This window comes from Pongo pygmaeus, chromosome 3 (assembly GCF_028885625.2).
Source record: "Pongo pygmaeus isolate AG05252 chromosome 3, NHGRI_mPonPyg2-v2.0_pri, whole genome shotgun sequence".
Classification (NCBI taxonomy): Eukaryota; Metazoa; Chordata; class Mammalia; order Primates; family Hominidae; genus Pongo; species Pongo pygmaeus.
Window position 1 is genome coordinate 197,887,290 of NC_072376.2, and position 21,874 is coordinate 197,909,163.

General features: G+C 39.0%; 1 long non-coding RNA gene across 1 annotated transcript in view; it reads right to left on the reverse strand.

Annotated features, from left to right (window-relative positions):
• LOC129035568 (uncharacterized) overlaps window positions 1-20,983 on the reverse strand; it is a 30,971-nt gene extending 9,988 nt beyond the window's left edge. Inside the window, exon 1 of the long non-coding RNA XR_008502232.1 lies at window positions 20,904-20,983. This is a non-coding gene — a long non-coding RNA (uncharacterized LOC129035568). The remainder of the gene's footprint in view (window positions 1-20,903) is intronic.
• Window positions 20,984-21,874: the final 891 nt, after the last annotated feature.

Sequence of the window (21,874 nt, forward strand, 5' to 3'; positions counted from 1 at the left end):
GCCACTATGCCCAGCTACTTTTTTGTATTTTAGTAGAGATGGGGTTTCACTATATTGGCCAGGATGGTCTCCATCTCCTGACGTCGTGATCCGCCCACCTCGGCTTCCCAAAATGCTGGGATTACAGGCATGAACCACCTCGCCCGGCCCATTTGTTATGTTTTTTAAAGTCAAGTTTATATGGGTATAATATACAAAAGTAAAATTCACTCCTTTTAAGTATAGTTTGACAAGTTTTGAGAAATGTATATGGTTGTGTAACTACCATGATGATCAAGATATAGAACTTTTCTATCACCCCAAAAAGTGCTTCATGATCCTTTACAGTCAATCCTTCCCTGGTTCCTGACTGTGGTAATCACTCATCTTATTTTCTTTCCCTAGTTTTTCCTTTCAGATAATGAAATGTAAATGAACCATACAATACAGAACCTTTGGTGTCTGGTTACTTTCCCTTAGGAGGGAGCTTTTGATTTTGTCCATATTGTTGTGAGCGTCAATAGTTGAGTCCTTTTTATTGCTGAGTAGTATTCCTTTGCAGGCATGCATCACCATTTGTTTATCCATCCATCACATGAAGGACATCTGAGCTATTTCCAGTTTGGGGCTACTATGAATAAAGCTACTAGAAACATTCACATACAAGTCTTCATGTAAATATGTTTCTCTTTCTTTCGGGTAAATAAATACATAGGAATGGGACTTAGGTTGTATAGAAAATGTATGTGTATGCTTAACTTTATAAGAATCTGTCAAACTGTTTTCCAAGTGGCTATATAATTTTGCATACCAACCAGCAATGAAAGAGAGTTCTAGTTGCTCTACATCCTTACCAGTATTGACAGTCTTTTTAATTTTAGCCAGGCTAACATATATATAGTAGTGTCTCCTTATGATTCCTATTTGCATTTCCCTAATGACTAATCATGTGGAGCATCTATTTCACGTGCTTATTTGCTATCCATTTATCTTTTTTTTTTTGAGACGGAGTCTCGCTCTTTCACCCAGGCTGGAGTGCAGTGGCATGATCTCAGCTCACTGCAAGCTCCACCTCCTGGGTTCAAGCCATTCTCCTGCCTCAGCCTCCCGAGCAGCTAGGACTACAGGCGCGTGCCACCATGCCTGGCTAATTTTTTTGTATTTTTAGTAGAGACGGGGTTTCACCATGTTAGCCAGGATGGTCTCAATTTCCTGACCTCGTGATTTGCCCACCTCAGCCTCCCAAAGTGCTGGGATTACAGGTATGAGCCACCACGCCTGGCCTCCATTTGTCTTAAGTATCTGTTCAAATCTTTTGCTCATTTTTAATTGGGTAGTTGATTTTATTTGTGTTGAGTTTGGAGAGTTCTATATTCTAAATAAAAGTCCTTTATCAGATATGCATTTTGCAAATATTTTCTCCAAATCTATTGCTAGGCTTCATTTTCTTAAGTGTCTTTTGAAAAGCACAAGTTTTTCACAAAAATGTTCTCCTGAATTTTCTTCTGGATTTTTTTTTTTTTTTTTTTTTTTTTTTTTTGAGACAGAGTCTTGCTCTGTCACCCAGGCTGGAGTGCAGTGGTGCTATCTCGGCTCACTGCAAGCTCCACCTCCCGGGTTCATGCCATTCTCCTGCCTCAGCCTCCCGAGTAGCTGGGACTACAGGCACCCACCACCACGCCCGGCTAATTTTTTGTATTTTTAGTAGAGATGGGGTTTCACCGTGTTAGCCAGGATGGTCTCGATCTCCTGACCTCGTGATCCGCCCGCCTCGGCCTCCCAAAGTGCTGGGATTACAGGCGTGAGCCACCGCGCCCGGCCCTTCTTTTAGATGTTTTATAGTTTGGGTTGTTATATTTATTTTAGGTCTATGATCTATTTTGAGTTAAGCTGCATATGGTGCAAGGTGAAGGCCAAGGCTTAATCCCTTGCCTATGGATGTCTAACACTGATACCGACCCAATAGTCCCACAGATAGTTTTTTGGATAAACATAGAAATTGACCCTTCTTACCTTAAAGCTTGAACCTCAGGCCTATCATAAAAGGTATCAAAGAACTGAAACTCACCAAATTCCACATCCAGACAATGAAATGCCAGATGCTTCATTCATCATGATTGCTTCCTTGCTCCTCCGTAGTTCCTGTTTCCTTATACATTGTTATATTTCTTTCCTGCTATATAAACCCCTAGTTTTAGTTGGTCAGGGAGATGAATTTGAGACTGAGCTCCTATTTCCTTGGCTGCACCCAATTAAAGCCTTCTTCCTTGGCAATATTGCTCATCTCAGTGATTGGCTTTCTGTTTGGTGAGCAGTAGGACCCAGACAGAACCGCTGGTCTTTCGGTAACAACACCATTTATTGAAAAGACTATCTTTTCCCCATGAAATTATGTTGGTACCTTTATCAAAATCAATTGACCATATATGTGTGGGTCTATTTCAGGTCTCCTTATTCTGTTCAATTGATCTATATATCTTATCTTTATGTCAATAAGATATTATCTAGAATACTGTAGCTTTATAATAAGTCTTGAATCGGGTTGGTATAACTTCAAAAACATTTTGGCTGTATAAGGTCCTTTGCATTTGACATAAATGATAAGATCAGCTTGTTAATTTTGACAAAAACTTGCTGGCATTTTGATTGCGATTACATTGAATATATTAATTTGGAGAGATGGACACTTAAAAATTGAGTTTTCTAATCCATGAACACGATTTAAGTCTTCTTTAATTTCAGTTATGTTTTGTAGTTTTCTATCTATAAGTCTTGCTTTTTTGTTAAATTTATCCCTATTTCATTTTTATGATATTGTAAATTATTTTTAATATTCAATTGTTTCTGTTGACAATGTAACCTGTAACTTTATAATCTCACTTATTCTACTAGCTTTATGGGTAGATTATTGGGATTTTATATGCAAATGATCATGCAATCCATGACTAAAAAGAGTATTATTTCTTCCTTTTGAATCTATATGCATTTTGCATAATTTTCCTGCCTTAGTACACTGGGCAGAACACCTAGTACAATATTGAGTAGAAGTGATGAGAACTGACATAATTGCCTTGCCTTCATTCTTAGGGGTGAAACATTCATTCTTTCACCAATAAGTATAAAGTTACCTGTAGGTTATTCACAGATGTCCCTTATCAAAATAAGTAGATCTATTCCTTATTTCCTGAGAACGATTTTTTTGTTTTATCATGATTCAACGTAAAATTTTGTAAAATGTCTTTTCTCCATCTATTGATGCATAGAGCTAATATTTTATATTCTGTTAGTATGATGAATTTTTCAAATATCTAAATTCAAACATCTAACGAAACTTGCATTCCTCAGATAAACCCCACTTGGTCCTTTTACATGTTGTTTTTGTTTGTTTGTTTGTTTTGAGATGGAATCTCGCCCTGTCGCCCAGGCTGGAGTGCAATGGCACAATCTCAGCTCACTGCAACCTCCACCTCCCGGGTTCAAGTGATTCTCATGCCTCAGCCTCCTGAGTAGCTGGGATTACAGGTGCACGCCACCAAGCCCAGCTAGTTTTTTGTATCTTCAGTAGAGACGGGGTTTCACCATGTTGGCCAGGCTGGTCTACAACTCCTGACCTCGTGGTCCGCCCGCCTCGGCCTCCCAAAGCATTGGGATTACAGGCGTGAGCCACAGCACCCGGCCTGGATTTTATTTTTTAACATTTTGTTAGGGATCTTTGCATCTGTGTTCATGAGGAACATTAATCTGTTGGTTTTTTCCCCTATAGTGTTTTTGTCTTGTTTGGGTATCAGGGTTATGTTGTCCCATATTTCAGAAAAATTTGTGAAGGATTGATCGTATTTTTTCTTAGCTGTTTGGTAAAATTCACCATTGAAATGTCCTGGGTCAGGAGTTTCTTCATGGAAAAGTTTTTAACTATGAATTCAATTTATTTAATAGAAGACTGTTCAGGCTATCTGTTTCTTCTTGAGTGAGCTTTAGCAGTTTCTGTCTTTCAAGAAATTTGTCAATTTTATCTAAAGTTTCAAAATTATTGGCAAAAAAAATTTACTACAATATTCCCTATTATCGTTTTAGTATCTGTAAGAATCTGTGGTGACATCCCTCTCTCACTCCTAATATTGGTCATTTGTGTCTTTTTTGTTGTTCATCAGTCTGGATAGAAGTTTATTGATTTTGTTGATCTTTTCAAAGATTTAGATTTTTGTTTTATTGTTTTATTCATTTTCTCTATTTTTGCTGCCATTGATTTCTGCCTTCAGTTTTATTACCTCTTTCCTTCTGCAAGCTTTAGTTTTAATTTGCTTTGTTTTTCAGGTTTCTTAAGGTGAAACTTAGGTTAATAATTTGAAAACTTTCTTCCTTTCCAACATAAGCTTTTACTACCATAAATTTCTCTGGAAACGCTGTTTTAGCTGTGTCCCACAAATTTGACATGTGTTGTCAATTTCCTTTAAATCATAGTGTTTTCTAAAATTCTTTGTGATGTCTCCTTTACTCATGGGTTATTTAGAAGTGTGTTGATTAATATTCAAATATTTAGAATTCTTTCCAGATATATTTCTGTTACTACTTTCTTGTTTAATTCAATGTGGTCAGAAAACTTACTTTATATGAATTTCTGCATACCACGTTTTTCTCCTCAAAAATACCCTTTAAATAAAGAGTATCTTCATACATTTCTATGGTATAATCTCCAGAATATAGTGTGACTAAAGCAAGGTAGAAATATATCTTATATATGTTTCTAAATGGAAGACTAAACTACACAATTATAAACAAAATTATTACCCTACAGGAGCAACTGAAGAACCAGGTAGAGGTGAGTGATAGAAACTAGATTCTTCTGAATACACCTTGTTTTGTACATTTTATTTTGGAACCATGATTATAAAACAAAGTTGAGTAAAAGTAAGAAAAAAAAGGCAAACTCTAGAAATAAAAAACAATATGATACCAAAATCATTCAGAGTAGTAAAATGGTTTTTCCACAATGCTTTGCATATGCTTATAAAAGTAAACAGATGCTTCATTTGGACCTTCTCAAGAGAAGTATTGTGGCTTAACTTGGCAGAGTTGTGTTTGTTCAAGATGCAGAGAATAGAGAGGGAGCTATAAACCTTCAATCTTCAAAAGGACATTTTGTAATGAGAAATGCCTGTTTGCATTATTTAAATTTTAGAAATTTAAGTAAAATGTTTAAATTGATATTTTTTGTAAAGAAAGTAAAGTGTCGGGATAATCTAATCCAGTGCAACGTAAAATTTAAAGACAACATGCATTCATTGTTTCCATGTGTTATCATTGTATGGTAAAATAAAGTAGTCAAGAACATGAGAGCAGGAACAAGACCATCTGGATTAGAATCCTGGCTCTGCCAGGACATATCTGTATGACCTTAGGAAAGTTACTCAGCCTATGATGGCTCTTTTTCATTTTGTCTCTCTCATTTCACCTGAAAAATTTTTTCACTTTCTTTCTCCAAGTAACATTCTGCTCCTTCCACTGTAAAGCATACTAGTCTAACCTCCTCCCACCTCCTTAGCTTTACCATGATCTGCTGAGCAAGTCCCAGTTAGCAAGATGGCAAAGACAGACTTACCCTCAGAAGAGGAGACCCTATGCATATGTTACCTTTTCTGTCCACATCTCATTAAGTTAATCTCCCAGAATCACATACATATACATAGCAGGGAAGGAGGGAGTATTTCTTTCCAACTCCAAAGCTCATATTTTTGTTTCTTCCAACTTTTAAGAGCAGGGGTACATGTGCAGGATGTGCAGGTTTGTTACATAGGTAAACATGTGCCACGGTGATTACCTGTACAGATCATCCCATCACCTAGGTATTATGCGAAGCATCCATTAGTTATTCTTCCTGATTAGCCCCAGTGTGTGTTGTTCCCCCTACCCCATGTGTCCATGTGTTCTCATCATTCAGCTCCCACTTATAAGTGAGAATATGCAATATTTGGTTTTCTGTTCCTGTGTTAGTTTGCTGAGGATAATGGCTTCCAGCTCCATCCATGTCCCTGCAAAGGACATGATCTCATTCCTCTTTATGGCTGCATAGTATTCCATGGTGTATATGTACCACATTTTCTTTATCCAGTCTATCATTGATGGGAATTTAGGTTGATTCCATGTCTTTGCTATTGTGAATAGTGCTACAATGAACATACACATGCATGTATCTTTATAACAGAATGATTTATATTTATTTGAGTATATACTCAGTAATGAGATTGCTGGGTCAATTGCTGGGTATTTCTGCCTTTAGGTCTTTGAGGAATCACCACACTGTCTTCCACAATGGTTGAACTATTTTACACTCCCACTAACAGTGTAAAAAGCATTCTTTTTCCTCCACAAACTTACCAGCATCTGTTGTGGGTTTTGTTTTTGTTTTTGTTTTTTACTTTTTAATGAGAGCCATTCTGACTGGTGTGAGATGGTATCTCACACCAGTGAGAATTTTGATTTGATTTTTTGGTTTTGATTTACATTCTCTAACAATCAGTGATGTTGGGCTTTTTTTCATACGTTTGTTGGCTGCATGTATGTCTTCTTTTGAGAAATGTCTGTTCATGTCCTTTTGCTCACTTTTTAATTGAGTTGTTTGTTTTTTTCTTGTAAATTTGTTTAAGTACCTTGTATATGTTGGATGTTAGACCTTTGTCAGATGGATAGATTTCAAAAATGTTCTCTCATTCCATAGGTTATCTGCTGACTCTGATGATAGTTTCGTTTGCTCCACAGAAACTCTTTAGTTTAATTAGATCCCATTTGTCAAGTTTTGCTTTTGTTACAATTGCTTTTGGCGTCTTCATCATGAAATCTTTGCTTGCGCCTGTGTGCTCAACGGTATTACCTAGATTTTTTTCCAGGGTTTTTATAGTTTTGGGATTTTACATTTAAGTCTTTAATCCATCTTGAGTGGATTTTTGTAAATGGTGTAAGGAAGGGGTCCAGTTTCAATTTTCTGCATATGGCTAGCCAGTTCTCCCAGCACCATTTATTAAATAGGGATTCCTTTCCCCATTGCTTGTTTTGGTCATGTTTGCTGAAGATCAGATGATTGTAGGTGTGCAGTTTTATTTCTGGGTTCTCAATTCTGTTCCATTGGTCTATGTATCTATTCTTATGCCAAAACCATTCCGTTTTGGTTACTGTAATCTTTAGCATAGTTTGGAGTCAGGTAGCATGATGCCTCCAGCTTTGTTCTTTTTGCTTAGGATTGTCTTGGCTATTCCGGCTCTTTTTTGGTTCCATGTGAATTTTAAAATAGTTTTTTTCTAATTCTGTGAAGAATGTCAATGGTAGTTTAATGCAGATAGCAATGAATCTATAAATTGCTTTGGACAGTATGGCCATTTTCACGATACTGATTCTTCTTATCCATGAGCATGGAATTTTTTCCATTTGTTTGTGTCCTCCCTGATTTCTTTGAGCAGTGGTTTATAGCTCTTCTTGAAGAGGTCCTTCACTTCCCTTGTTAGCTGTATTCCTAGGTATTTTATTCTTTTTGTGGCAATTGTGAATGGGAGTTCATCCATGATTTGCCTCTCTGCTTTCCTGTTGTTGGCATATAGGAATGCTAGTGATTTTTGCACATAGATTTTGTATCCTGAGAGTTTGCTGAAGTTGCTTATAGCTTAAGAAGGTTTTGGGCTGAGACAAAGGGGTTTTCTAAATACACAATCTTGTCATCTGCAAACAGAGATAGTTTGACTTCCTCTCTTCCTATTTGAATATGTTTTATTTCTTTCTCTTGCCTGAATGCCTTATCCAGAACTTCCAATACTATGTTGAATAGGAGTGGTGAGAAAGGGCATCCTTATGTCACCTTTCAAGGGGAATGCATCCAGTTTTTGCCCATTCAGCATGACATTGGCTGTGGTTTTGTCATATATGGCTCTTATTATTTTGAGGTATGTTCCTTCAATACCTAGTTTATTCAGAATTTTTAACATGAGGAGATGTTGAATTTTATCAAAGGCCTTTTCTGCATCTATTGAGATAATCATGTGGTTTTTGCCTTTAGTTCTGTTTATGTGATGAATCACAGTTATTGATTTGCATATGTTGAATCAACCTTGCATTCCAGGGATGAAGCCTACTTGATTGTGGTGGATAAGCCTTTTTACATGCTGCTGGATTCGGTTTGCCAGTATTTTATTGAGGATTTTTGCATCGATGTTCATCAAGGATATTGGCCTGAAGTATTCTTTTTGTGTTATATCTCTGCCAGGTTTTGGTATCAGGATGATGCTGGTCTCATAGAATGAGTCAAGGAGGAATCCTTCCTTTTTAATTTTTTGGAATAGTTTCAGTAGAAATGGTGCCAGCTCTTCTTTGTACCTCTGGGAGAATTCTCAGTGTGAATCTGTCTGGTCCTAGGCTTTTTTTGGTTGGTAGGCTATTTATTACTGCCTCAATTTCAGAACTTGTTATTCGTCTATTCAGGAATTCAATTTCTTTCTGGTTGAGTCTTGAGCGGGTGTATGTGTCCAGGAATTTATCCATTTCTTCTAGATTGTCTAGCTTACATGCATAAAAGTGTTTATGGTATTCTCTGATAATTGTATTTCTGTGGAATAAGTGGTGATATCCCCCTTATCATTTCTGATTATGTGTATTTGAATCTTATCTCTTTTCTTCTTTATTAGTCTAGTTAGTGGCCTATTTTATTAATTTTTTCAAAAAAGCAGATCCTGGATTTGTTAATTTTTGAAGGGATTTTTGTGTCTCTATCTCCTTCAGTTCAGCTCTGATCTTGGTTATTTCTTGTCTTCTGCTAGCTTTGGGGTTGGTTTGCTCTTGTTTCTCTAGTCCTTTTAGTTGTAATGTTGGGTTGTTAACTTGAGATCTTTCTAGCTTTTTAATGTAGGCATTTAGTACTATAAATTTCCCTCTTAACACTGCTTTAGCTGCATCTCAGAGATTCTGGTATGTTCTATCTTTGTTCTCACTAGTTTCAAAGAACTTCTTGATATCTGTCTTAATTTCATCATTTACCCAAGAGTCATTCAGGAGCAGGTTGTTCAGTTTCCATGTAGTTGTGTAGCTTTGAGTGAATTTCTTAATCTTGAGTTCTAATCTGATGGTGTTATGGTCTAAGAGACTGTTTGTTATGATTTCAGTTCTTTTGCATTTGCTGAGGAGTGTTTTACTTCCAATTATATGATCAATTTTAGAGTAAGTGCCATGTGGCAATGAGAATAATGTATATTCTGTTGTTTGGAGACAAAGCCCACATTTTTTTTGCAAACTCCATCAAGATAAAAGGCAAGATTATTAAAAGCAGAGCTGTCTTGAGCTGTAGTGATGGAGAAGAGATCCATGGTTATGGAAGCTTAGTGTGTCCACAAGGATAGGGAACAGGGAATTTTTTTTGGTAGTGGAATTGTTCTGTATCCTGTTTGTGGGGATGGTTTATAGGGATGAACTTATACATGTATTAAAATTCATAGAAAGCACACCCCCATGAAAAGTCCATTTTGTGGTATAATTTTTTAAAAAACAGCTGCTTCAACAGAAAAATTTTCTGCTATCCAATGTGGATGACATTGAAATTGACCCAAAAATTTAAAAGTAAAAATCTAGGCTATCTTTCCTTCTCTAGAACTGTATTCGGTCATCCCTAGGCAAAGCTGTGACTAAGTAAAGGCCCCTTACTACCTGCCAACACCCTTTCTGAGCATCCCCTTCCTCTTTGGATCCTCCCACACAGCTCTGCAGACAGGGCATGCATGGGTCCATGCTGCCTTCACCATAAATGCACATGCTCTGTTCTTTGCGACATCCAGGCCCACTGCTCTGAATCCCTGCGCTAGGCAGCTCCTCCCACTCTAGAACCCTAATCTATTTATCAAAACTCACTTCCTCAACATGAGGTTCTGCTCTCAGTTAATTGTAACAGTAGGAAGGGTTCAATAAACCCATCCTCACCATGTAAAGCTGTTAATAACCAAGAATAATCGAATGGGACAGAAATATCTGTCAGGAATAGGCAGATCATGGAGAATTGGAGGCAGGGAAGCTTTCACAACATCATTCACCTCGCTCCTTGTAGGTCCTGGCAATTCTGGCCTCAACATACACATGAGCCATCTCAGAGAGCTGTCATTCCTTTTCTTAAAAGTCTTCAGAAGAGTGAAGGAGGCTGTGCATGTACGGGAGCAAGGGCTCAATTTTGCTGTGAACTTAAAACTGCTTCAAAAAATAAAGTCTCTTTTTTTTAAGTCTTCACAGACTTCTCAGTATATATGCTGCATGGTAATTCTTTAGCATAGACTGGGCAAAGCTGACTATATTATTCAGTAGAGTAATAATAAAATAACAATAGCAGGCTGGGTGCGGTGGCTCATGCCTGTAATCCCAGCACTTTGAGAGGCTGAGGCAGGCGGATCACAAGGTCAGGAGTTCGAGACAGCCTGGCCAATATGGTGAAACCCCATCTCTACTAAAGATACAAAAATTAGCCAGGCACAGTGGCAGGCGCCTGTAGTCCCAGCTACTCAGGCAGTTGAGGCAGGAGAATCGCTTGAACCCAGGAGGAGGAGGTTGCAGTGAGCCAAGATCATGCCACTGCACTCCAGCCTGGGTGACAGAGCAAGACTCCATCTCAAAATAAATAAATAAATAAATAAATTAATTAATTAAAGTATAATAACATTAGCTAGTATGTTTTGAACATTTATTATATGACAGGCACTGCTCTAAGTACTTCATGTGTGTTATTGCATTTAATTTTCTAGCAATCTTAAGTGGTAGATACTGTTATCATCTCAATTTTGCAGGTGAGGAAACAGAGGCAAAAGCAGTGAAAGCAACTTGCTGCGGTAGACACAAAGAAGTGCCACCCAGACCCCTGGTCAGACCTGGTCTTGTTGCCTGGCTGTGGGGAGGGGACAAATGCAGTGGGCCTTCTGCTGCCAGCTGTTCAGGTCAGCCCTAGATACAGAGCCCCTCATTAACGCCCTTCCTGGGCTGCACCACAGCACGCTTCGGAGCCAGGCCAGTGTATAAAGTTCTGGCCATTTCAGCCCAGTGCAGGAGCACTGACTGTCTGGAGCTCCTGCAGGGCTGGCCCAGCTGCATCAGGCTTGCATCTCATTTCCACCCCTTTCTCTGCCCAGTCCTGCTTCCGCCATTGGCCTGTCCTGTGTTGATCCTTAACAAACACCCTGCACCCCAAACTCTGTCTCAGCACTGGCTTCGGGAGGACCCAACCTATAGCATTCGCCAAGGGCCACACAGCAGATAAGTCATGACCCTCCAATTCAAACTCCGATGGTTTTATGCTCTTAAACACTATTGATACGCTGCCTCCACATATAAAAACAAATCTAGAATTCTCCTATAGCAACGGTTAAAACTGTTACTAGGAGTGTCTGAAATTTTTTCTTTAATTTTTAATAACAGCTTTATTGAGATATAATTCACATACCACAAAATCCATCCTTTTAAAGTATACATACAACTCAGTGTTCTTAGCACATTGGCAAAGTCGTGCAACCATGACTGCTATCTTATTCCAGAACATTTCATCACCTCAAAAAGAAACCCTGTCCCCATTAGCAGTCACTCCCCATTTGTCTTTAATTTTGGTCCACCTAAACAATAATTCATGTACTTAATCTGTTCTTGCCAGCTGTGAAATTTATCCACTGTGATCTAAGATACAAACTCTCCTAATTTCACTTCCTTTTAAAGTATTAAATCCATAGACATGTTCAAATTCTTGTTCCGTAATCTCACTCTTGGGAATTTATTCTAAGAAAAAAATGACAAAAGATGGGAGGAAAACAAAACGGTTTGTTGCAGCATAGTTTAAAAACTAAGAAACTGGAAACAAATGTTGTCCATCGTGGGTGATTGTTTAAACTGTGGCACATTAACAAAATGGAATATTGTGCATCTATCAAAGACTAAATAGCAAAAAGAAAAATGTTTGGTATAACATTAAGCATAAAAGCAGAAAATAAAATTGCATTTACAACTATGTAAATTATGTATGTATGGATACAGGTCAAAAGGAAATGGAGAAAAATGAAAACAGTTGCAACAGGATGTTGGAACTATGAATTATTTTCATTCTTCTGAGTTCCTTTATTATTGTCAAAATGTGGTCTTTACAATAAACGAGAATTGGAGGGAAAACATGCATATATCTATTCTTGTGAGGAAAAATTCTCACTCATAAAGGGAGGTGGTATGACAGAAAATTACTGTTAAGGGCAAGGACTTTGGAGTCACCTGGACTTGGATTTCAATTCTGGCTCTGATGCTTCTGAGATGTGACAATAGGCAGTAGCCTAATTCTGTAAGCCTAACTTTCCACAACTGTTAACAGGGGCTGATACAGTCATACATGACCCCATGGGGCTGTTGTGAAGAGAAGTGAGATGGTGGAGCCCAGCCCTCTTTTTTTTTTTTTTTTTGAGACAGGGTCACCCAGCTGGAGTGCTGTGGTGAATCCTGGCTCACTCAGCCTTGACCTCCTCACTTCCTGGCCTCGGAGAGCACCACTTACTAAATGGTAGTTACTGCTATTTTTGTTGCATAGGTAATGGTGATTAGAGTGATGGTGGTGGTACCGACAAAGGGACACGGAATGGAAGCTTTTATGAGAATACCATTAACACTGAAAAAAAAATAGAATGACAGTATAATTTTCTACTGAATACACAGGCGGAGGACTTTCTATCATCTCTAACAATTGATCACTCCAATTCAGACCAAGTGAGCATTGCTTCAAAAGAGAGTTGGGTTGGGGGTGCATCACTCCTTAGCTGGAGATACAGAGAAATCTATACCTACAAGATCCTCAAGGTGTCCTTGTTGAAAACTTCATCCAAGAAACTCAGGTACTGCTGGATTTGTGTGACTCATCTTATGAATGAATACAAAGGCCTATTAACTATTCTGTGGTTGTAGTCATTGATATATTAACAAAGAGTCTGTGTGGGATACTAAGAAAACCCTGTTCATGTCTTTGTCTTCCCTGCTGGTCTGGATGAGCTGTCCTCTCCCCCAACGCCCTTCCTGCCTTTGCACACAGGACACCATCCCTGCTGGTCCTGCCCACACAAAGACTCTCAGGAAGTTCCTCTTACTCTTGCATCAATTTGTGCTCACCCCTCCCCAGCATATAGATGTGCTGTCGTGTCTCCCACCTTAATAAAAAACAAAAATTCGTATGTGATTCCACATCTCTTTCTAGATACAGACCATCTCTCCTTTCCCCTTTACAGAAAAACTCCTTGAAAGAGAATAGCAGGATGCTGAAAAGTACTGAAGCTGGGTGATAGGAATATGTATATTATTCTTGCTACATTTTTTAATTTAGAAAGACTATTGAGCTGTAATTGACAAACAATAAACTGTATATACAATTGGCCCTCCATATCCATGGGTTCTGTATCCATGGATTCAACCAATTCAGATCAAAAGTATTTGAAAAAAAAATGGATGGTTGCATCTATACTGATCATGTGCAGATTTTTTTCCCTTGTCGTTATTCCCAAAACAATACAGTATAGTAATCTAGCATTTACACTGTATTTGGTACTATAAGTAATTGATATGGTTTGGCTGTGTCCCCACCCACCCAAATCTCATCTTGAATTGTAGCTCCCATAATTCCCACATGTTGTGGGCAGGACCTGGTGGGAGATAATTCAATCATGGAGGCAGCTTCCCCCATACTGTTCTCGTGGTAGTGAGTAAGTCTCATGAGATCTGATGATTTTATAAGGGGTTTTCTCTTTCGCTTGATTCTGATTCTCTCTTTCCTGCCACCATGTAAGACGTGCCTTTCGCCTTCCACCATGATTGTGAGGCCTCCACAGCCACGTGGAACTGTGAGTCCGTTCTTTTTCTTTATAAATTACCCAGTCTCGGGTATGTCTTTATCAGTAGCATGAAAACGGACTAATACGGTAATCGTGAGATGATTTAAAGTCTATGGGAGGATGTGTGTAGGTTATATGCAAATAGAATTTGGTATCTTTGAGGGTCCTGAAATCAATCCCCCATGGGTACTGAGGGATAACAGTATTTCGTATGTACAATTTAATAAGTATTGGCACATGAATATGCTTGTAAAACCATCATCACATTCAAAATAATGAACACATCTATCACCCTTGGAAGCTTTCTAGGGCTCCTTTGAAATCCCTCCCTCTTGCCCCTCCTTCCAGACCACCTTTCTGTTGTTATACATGCATTTGCATTTTGTAGAATTTCTATAAGTGAAATCATACAATATGTACGTTTTTATTTGCCTTGCTTGTCTCACACAGCATCATAATTTTGAGATTCATCCATGTTGCAACATGCCCCAATAGTTCCCTCCCTGTTATTGCTGAGTACTATTTAAATATACCACAGTTTGTTTATCCATTCACCTGCTGATAGACATTTGGGTTATTTCCAGCTTGGGTCTATTACAAATAAAGCTTCTACGAACATTCAGATACACGTCTTTGTAGAGACATATGCTTTCATTTGTCCAGGCTAAATATGAGAATGGAATAGCCAGACCAGATGACAGGTGTACATTTAAATTTTTAAGAAACTGCAAAACTGTTTTGCAGAGTATTTGCACAATTTTATATTCCCACCAGCAGTGTATAAGAGTTCCAGATCCTCCACATCCAAACAACACTTGGCATATAGTCAGATTTTTTTATTTTTGTCATTCCAGTAGGTGTGGTTTCTCGTTGTGGTTTCAATTTGCATTTCCCCGAGAAATTACTTAATGGGTACAATACACATTATTTGGGGATGGATATTGTAAAAGCCTTTACTTCACTGCTATGTAATCAATGCATATGACAAAATTGCACTTGTGCCTGTAAATTTATACACATAAAAAATTTTGCATTTCTCTACTGACTAATGAAGTTGAGCATCTTTTCATGTGCTTATTTGCCATCCGCAAGCTTTCTTTGAACAAGTGTCTGTTCAAATCTTTTGCTCATTTTTTAATTGAGTTGTTTGCTTTCTTATTGTTGACTTTTGAGAGTTTTTTTTAATACCGTACATACCAATCCTTTAACAGATATGATTTTCAAATATTATCTCCCAGTTTCTTTATTCTCTTGGGAGCGTCTCTTTGAGAGAGATATATATATACACAATAGAATATTAATTAGTTCCAAAATACTGTTTATGGCAAAATAGATTAATCTTAAGGACATTATGCTAAGTGAAATTAACAAGCACAGAAAGACAAATATTGAATAATCTTACTTATATGTGGATCCAACAAGTTGAATTCATAAACACAGAGAATAGAATGATGGTTACCAGAGGTTGAGGTGGTAGGGTGGTGAGGATGCAGAGAATGAGGAGCTGTTGATCAAAGGGCACAAGTTTCAGACAGGCAAGGGGAATAGACTTTGAGATCTATTGCACAGCAAAGTAACCAGAGTCATAACAATGTGTTTCAGAATAACATGGTAAATTTCAAATGTCTCGCCCTAAAAAATGACAGTAAGCGAGGTGATGGACATGTTTAATTAGCTTGATTTAATCATGTCATATTGTATACATATATCAAGGCATCACATTGTACCCTATACATGTATAAAATTAAGATTTGTCCATCAAAAATAGTAATAAAATTTTAACTATAAAAATTAAAAGCAGAATTTTTTATTTGGGTGAGTCCAATTTATCAATATTCTTTTTATGCCTAGTGCTTTTGATGTCCTATTGAAGAAATTTTTACCAGAAAAATTAAAGAGCTAAATGAATGGAGAAATACACCTTATTCATGGGCATGCACGTATATGACTCAATATTGTTGATATCTCAGTTAAATCTATTGATCTACAGATTTAACAGAATCCCAATTACAATCTTAGCAAAGTTTTTAATGTACATTGAAAAGCTAATTCTAAAATTCACAGGGAAATGAAAGGACTTGGAACAGCCCAAACAACTTTTAAAATGGAGAATGAAGGTGAAAGGCTAACACTACCTGATTTGAAGGTTTATTATAAAGGTACAGTAATCAGGACAGGGTTATCTTGGCATACAGATAGACAAACAGGCTAATGAAACAGAATAGAGAGAACAGAATTATTTCCACAAACGTGGATGATTAATTTTTGACAAAGGTAAAGGAAATTCTGTGGAAAAACAATAGTCTTTTCAGCCAATGATACGGAAACAATTAGATATCCATTTGCTGAAAGAAAAAAAAGAACTTCAATCTATACCTGTATCTATGAGCGCCATGGCTCATGCCTGTAATCCCAGCACTCTGGGAGGTCGAAGCAGGCAGATTACCTGAGCTCAGGAGTTTGAGACCAGCCTGGGCAACATGGCGAAACCCCATCTCTACTAAAAATACAAAAATTAGCCAAGCGTGGTGTCGCACGCCTGTAGTCCCAGCTACTTGGGGGGCTGAGGCAGAAGAATCCCTGGTACCCAGGAGGCGGAGTTTGTAGTGAGCCGAGATCACGCCAAAAAAAAAAGAAAAAAAAAAGTCCAGGCGCGGTGGCTTACGCCTGTAATCCCAGCACTTTGGGAAGCCGAGGTGGGCGGATCACGAGGTCAGGAGATCGAGACCATCCTGGCTAACGCAGTGAAACCCCGTCTCTACTAAAAAGACAAAAAATTAGCCGGGTGTGGTGGCGGGCGCCTGTAGTCCCAGCTACTCGGGAGGCTGAGGCAGGAGAATGGCGTGAACCCAGGAAGTGGAGCTTGCAGTGAGCCAAGATCGCACCACTGCACTCCAGCCTGGGCGATGAGAGAGGCTCCGTCTCAAAAAAAGAAAAAAAAATCAGAGCTCCAGATGAGTTGGGAAAAAATGGGGAAACTAAGCAATGTGGGAGGAGGCTAGAGTTGGAGAAAAAGATACCTGTTAAGGATGTGGTTAGATAAGGTTCTGTCCTCTGGAAGCTGAGATACTGAATTGGGTGAGAACAAGAACTGAGCCAGTGTCCGTGGGAAGTGGCCGGAATCTTGGGAACACAATCTCAATTTTCCTTACAAAGTGACCTCAGCTGACATACCTCAGGAACAAAAAGAGCAATGTTTAAATAGAACCTGAATTATCCCCCTCTCCTATTAAGAACCTGATGAGAATACATACTCGTGGCCTCCTCCTTGAAAAAATCACAATTTGATGTGTAGCCCCCCTGGGGTTGTGCAGTGACTGATCTGAGGCTGTGAAACAATGTTCATAACAGAAGACAAGGCTTCCATCTCTGCCAGATGCATTCATTATCAGAAAGAATGTAGACTTGGACGTGCTACCTTCAAAACAAAGAGTGAGGGGCAGAGTCATACCCAATTTTATTCTGGGCTGTTCCCGTTAGGAAAGGATTTATTAAGATATTTTAATGCTTTGGACAGGACATCAATTACGTACATCTTTAATTTGAAAATAATAAATTTGGGCTGAGCACAGTGGCCCATGTCTGTACTCCCAGCACTTTGGGAGGCCAAGGTGGGAGGATCACCTGAGGCCAGGAGTTCAAGACTAGCCTGGACAACACAGCAAGACTCCACCTCTACAAAAGATAAAAATAAAAAATTAGCTAGGCATGGTGGCACACACCTATGGGTCCCAGCTACTTGGGAGGCTGAAACAGGAGGATTACTTAAGCCCAGAGGTCAAGGCTGAAGTGAGCCATGATTGCACCACTGCACTCCAGCCTGGGTGACAAAGTGAGACTCTGCCTCAAAAAAATAAAAATAAATAAATAATAAATTTGAAAGTATTGTTTTAATTCTTTATTATAAGCATGTCTAATAAATACACAGAAGAACAAGGACTAATTCAATTTAAATCAGTATTTTTTCCATTCGGGAAACAGAGCACAGAACAGTGGTATTTTCATGATTCCATCTCTAACATTTAGGTAAGAAAATATCTTGTAATCTTGAAGTAAGGTCGAGGTGACTGCTGTTCTCCGCTAAAGTCCATCCATCCTGAATTGAATGACACTCTAAAGAATGTTACTACACATTCCACAGCCCTCTGTGAGGAAATGGCCTTGAGTCAAAAAAGAACCGCTGGAAGAATCTATCATTCTTAAACTATGGCTCTCCCTCCCATTTATTTCTCATAACAACAGAGCAAAACAGAAACCAAGAAACAAGATCATAACTCAGAACACTGCAGCTATTTTTTCACAATCTGCCCACTTCTTAAATAAACGTGAAATATTGTAATTAGCTATATTCAGATACTACAGGAAACAGAAAGACCAGAAGAAAAACCTCAAACATCCGGCCTTCATCTTTCCTCTACATTAAATCTACTTTTCTTCCTAACTACAAATGTCTCCTCGCAAGAAGTTAAAACTGGGCATAATGCCATGGAGAATGACCAGGTTCACACTTTTCCAGAATTAGCATTTTTCAGATAAACATGCAATCCACATATCAGGAAAATTACCATTTATCACAGGGGACCAATCCTGAAAGTTCTGTTAGAACACCAGAAATGGTATTGATATGCAAGCAACATGACATATCGAGGGTTCTGTGAGTGTATATTCCTTTGGATCTTTCAGGAAACCTTTCAGCTATGCTTATGGTGATAAGGTATATACTATAGTATATAGTATATATATATAGTATGGTGATAAGGTGTATCCTTTCCGTTTTACTTATGGTGACAGGTTATACTTATGGTGGAGTTGAGTCAGTGTCTTTATGGAGCTTTGCTGGAACCTAACATCTCTCTTATTGTCCAAAGCAACAACCTCAGGAGATAACAAAAGAATCCTGGTGAGCAGAACATCAGCAGCGAAGACTGCACTTTTTGTCTCATGTATCAGTTGAAAACAAATGAATGGCACCTCTGACCTGGAACCAACTAACCCTGCACTTTAAGTGGCAGCTTGGGGCAAACTGAAGGATTTGATGTCAATTACTCTGTTTTATGGGCTATATATGCTGAAAAGATTTTCATTCTGTTTTGAAACAAAATAAAAGGACCTGGCACAAAAGTGACTATGCCCTGACTCTCTGTACAAACCAAACTTGTGTATTAACATTGTTTCAGATTTTAACATCCCAACTTCACAGGCTAGACTTAAATCTCAAAATTTTACTTCTAGTACACTTCAATGATTTCTTATAAATTTCCCCACTTTGATATTGAATAATGATGATGATGATGATGATGATGATGGCAACAGCCACCTCTTAATAAACACTCACTATGGGCCAGGCCCTATGCTAAGCCCATTAAATGCATCAACTTGTCACCACTGGCACAACCCTACATGATAAGTATTACTATTCCCAGTTTACAGACAAAGAAACTGAGGTTCAAGGAGATTAGACAACCTGTCCAAAGTTACACAGCTAAGGGGTAAAGGGAACTTACACCCAAATCTGTGCTCCTTCACTAATTCTTCGACTTCTTAGATGTCAAACTCTGAAAATTTTCTCTTTTTTCCTATAATCTGCCGTCCTTCTACCCTTTTCCTACTTCTCTCCTACTGAGGCTGTTCAGGAATATCTCATGAAGAACTCCAGCTCTAAATTCATTTGAAAAAATATTTACTGAGTGCTCACATTAATGCTTCATTCGGTGATTTGCAAAGGTTTCTTAGGAGCCCACTGTGTGCTAGATACTGTGCTGGGTGCTGAGGATTCATCAGTTCACAACATTGACAAAAATTCCCCGCCCACGTGGAGCTAACATTCCAGAGAAGGCAAAAAGACAATAAACACAGAGATAAGAAATACAGGGATGCCTCAAAGATAATAAATGCTAAAGGAAAACAGGCTAGGGGAAGGGGGAGAGAGAATATTAGGGAAGATGTACACGTGTGTAGGACTGTAATTTTAAATGTTAGGAAAACATAATATTTGAGCAAAGACTTTCTGGGGTATGAGGGTTAGTTTTATGTGTCAACTTGGCTAGGCTATTATTAATTATTATTATTTAATTCAATTATTTAATCAAACACTAATCTAGGTGTTACTGTGAAGGTATTTTGTAGATGCGGTCTGCTTTGAACCGCATTTCTAGCGGTCCTGGCCTTGTATTACACTGGACACTCTAGTGATTACAAACTCACTTTTGGGAGACTGTGGGGTTTAGGAACTATGTTGACATACTTTATTTTCAACTGCCTTCACAAAAACTGTCAAGCAGGAAGGACCAGTAATATCACCCTTATTTTACAGACAAGAAACTAAGACTCAGAGGGAAACTAACCTGTAAGAGATAACAGAATAAATAGCAGAGCTGGGTGTCAGGCCACCATCCTATCCTTCTTGACAATATACTGGAAAGGAATTTGCAATCACTTCTAACTGCTCACCTTCCAGCCACCATTCACTCTTCAACCTGTTGTATTTCAATCTGACACACCCCTAACTCAGATGTTTTGCTTTTTTAGGGGGGTGAGGTGGGGACTGTAGTTTTCCATGAATTACATACGTTAAGGGTGTCTGTCAGTCAAGCGGCGCCTTAAGGAGATGTCTCATTCCCCCAGGATACTGTCTTTAGAACAAACACATTAACAAAAACCAGTTGAAAAGAACATGGTGAGAATCCCGGGCCCAAGGATTACAAAGTACACAGCTCAGAACAATCTCTAAAGGAAGCATGCAGGGTAAAATACCCAACAGCCTCCTCTACGTTCCTCTAAATTTCCCACTAAAATCCCTTAAAGAGAAAACATTCACCACCACAATAATATTCAAGATTGTCGGCCTATCCCACAGTCTGGGAGGGATTCCTACAACTCCAAGGACGATGTGACCGAGGACAAGAGCCAGCAGGAACCACCTGTGCTGGGCCCCCGCAGTGAGGGGCAAACACCTCTCTCCCGGTTCAGAGAAGCAAGGTCTGTGCATATCAAAAAACTAGACAGCCGTCTCTCTCTGTGGTGCCTGCTGCTTTTTTGTGAAAGAAAAACATAAGCTGTTCCCAATACCTTCCCAAGCAGCCGACAAACTAGGGCCCTTCCACCTTAAACTTTCCCCATACTGGGCGGAGCCCCAAGCCACAGGAAACGCCCAGCAGGAAGTCGGGCTGCCAGGGCGGTGGCGGGCGCGGTGCATCCTGGGAGTTGTAGTCCGTTCTCGGAGGCGCAGGCTCAGTGGTGAAGATGGAGAGCTGGGGGCAGCACCGCAGAGGATTGTACTTTTTCCTGAATGACACAGTCCTCCTTCCACATCCTTGGGGAATTGGTTCCAGGACCTGTGCTGATACCAAATCCGGAATGCTCAAGTCCCTGATATAAAATGGCGTAATATTTGCATATCGCCTACGCACATCCTCCGTGTACTTTAAATCTTCTCTGGATTATTTCTAATACCTAATGCAATGTAAATAATTGTTATACTGTGTTGTTTAGGGAATAATGGTAAGAAAAAAAATCTGTACGTGTTCAGTACAGATGCAATTTATTAAAGGATATTTTCGATTTCTGGTTGATTGAATCCACCGGTGGGGAATACTGTGGATACCGAGGGCCAAATGTATGAGGGTGTCAGAAAGTCAGGGGGTGCCGTTAGGAGACCTCGTTTCACAGAGGGAGGGTGATCTGATGAATGTCGGCCGCACAGGAAGACTTGGCTTGGAAACGGGTGTCGGCCTCCGTCCAGTCTCAGATCTGAAATGGACTGAGATAGCCCCCAAGTGGACAGAGTGGGGTGAAGAATAACCCACACGATCTACAAACAGGACTGTGGAACTGTGACAAAACGTCGTAGAATCAAGGAAGGCGAGCTGACGCAGACTCAGAGAAAGAACAAACCTCAGAGTCATCTACCTTATAAATAGAATATTTTTTTTAAATTTTTGGCTTCTTCAAAAACTATCCCCCCCAAAAAACAACAACAAAAAGCACCAACGCATATTACATATTAGGACTTGTAGGCAAATGAAAGTATGGCACAGTCT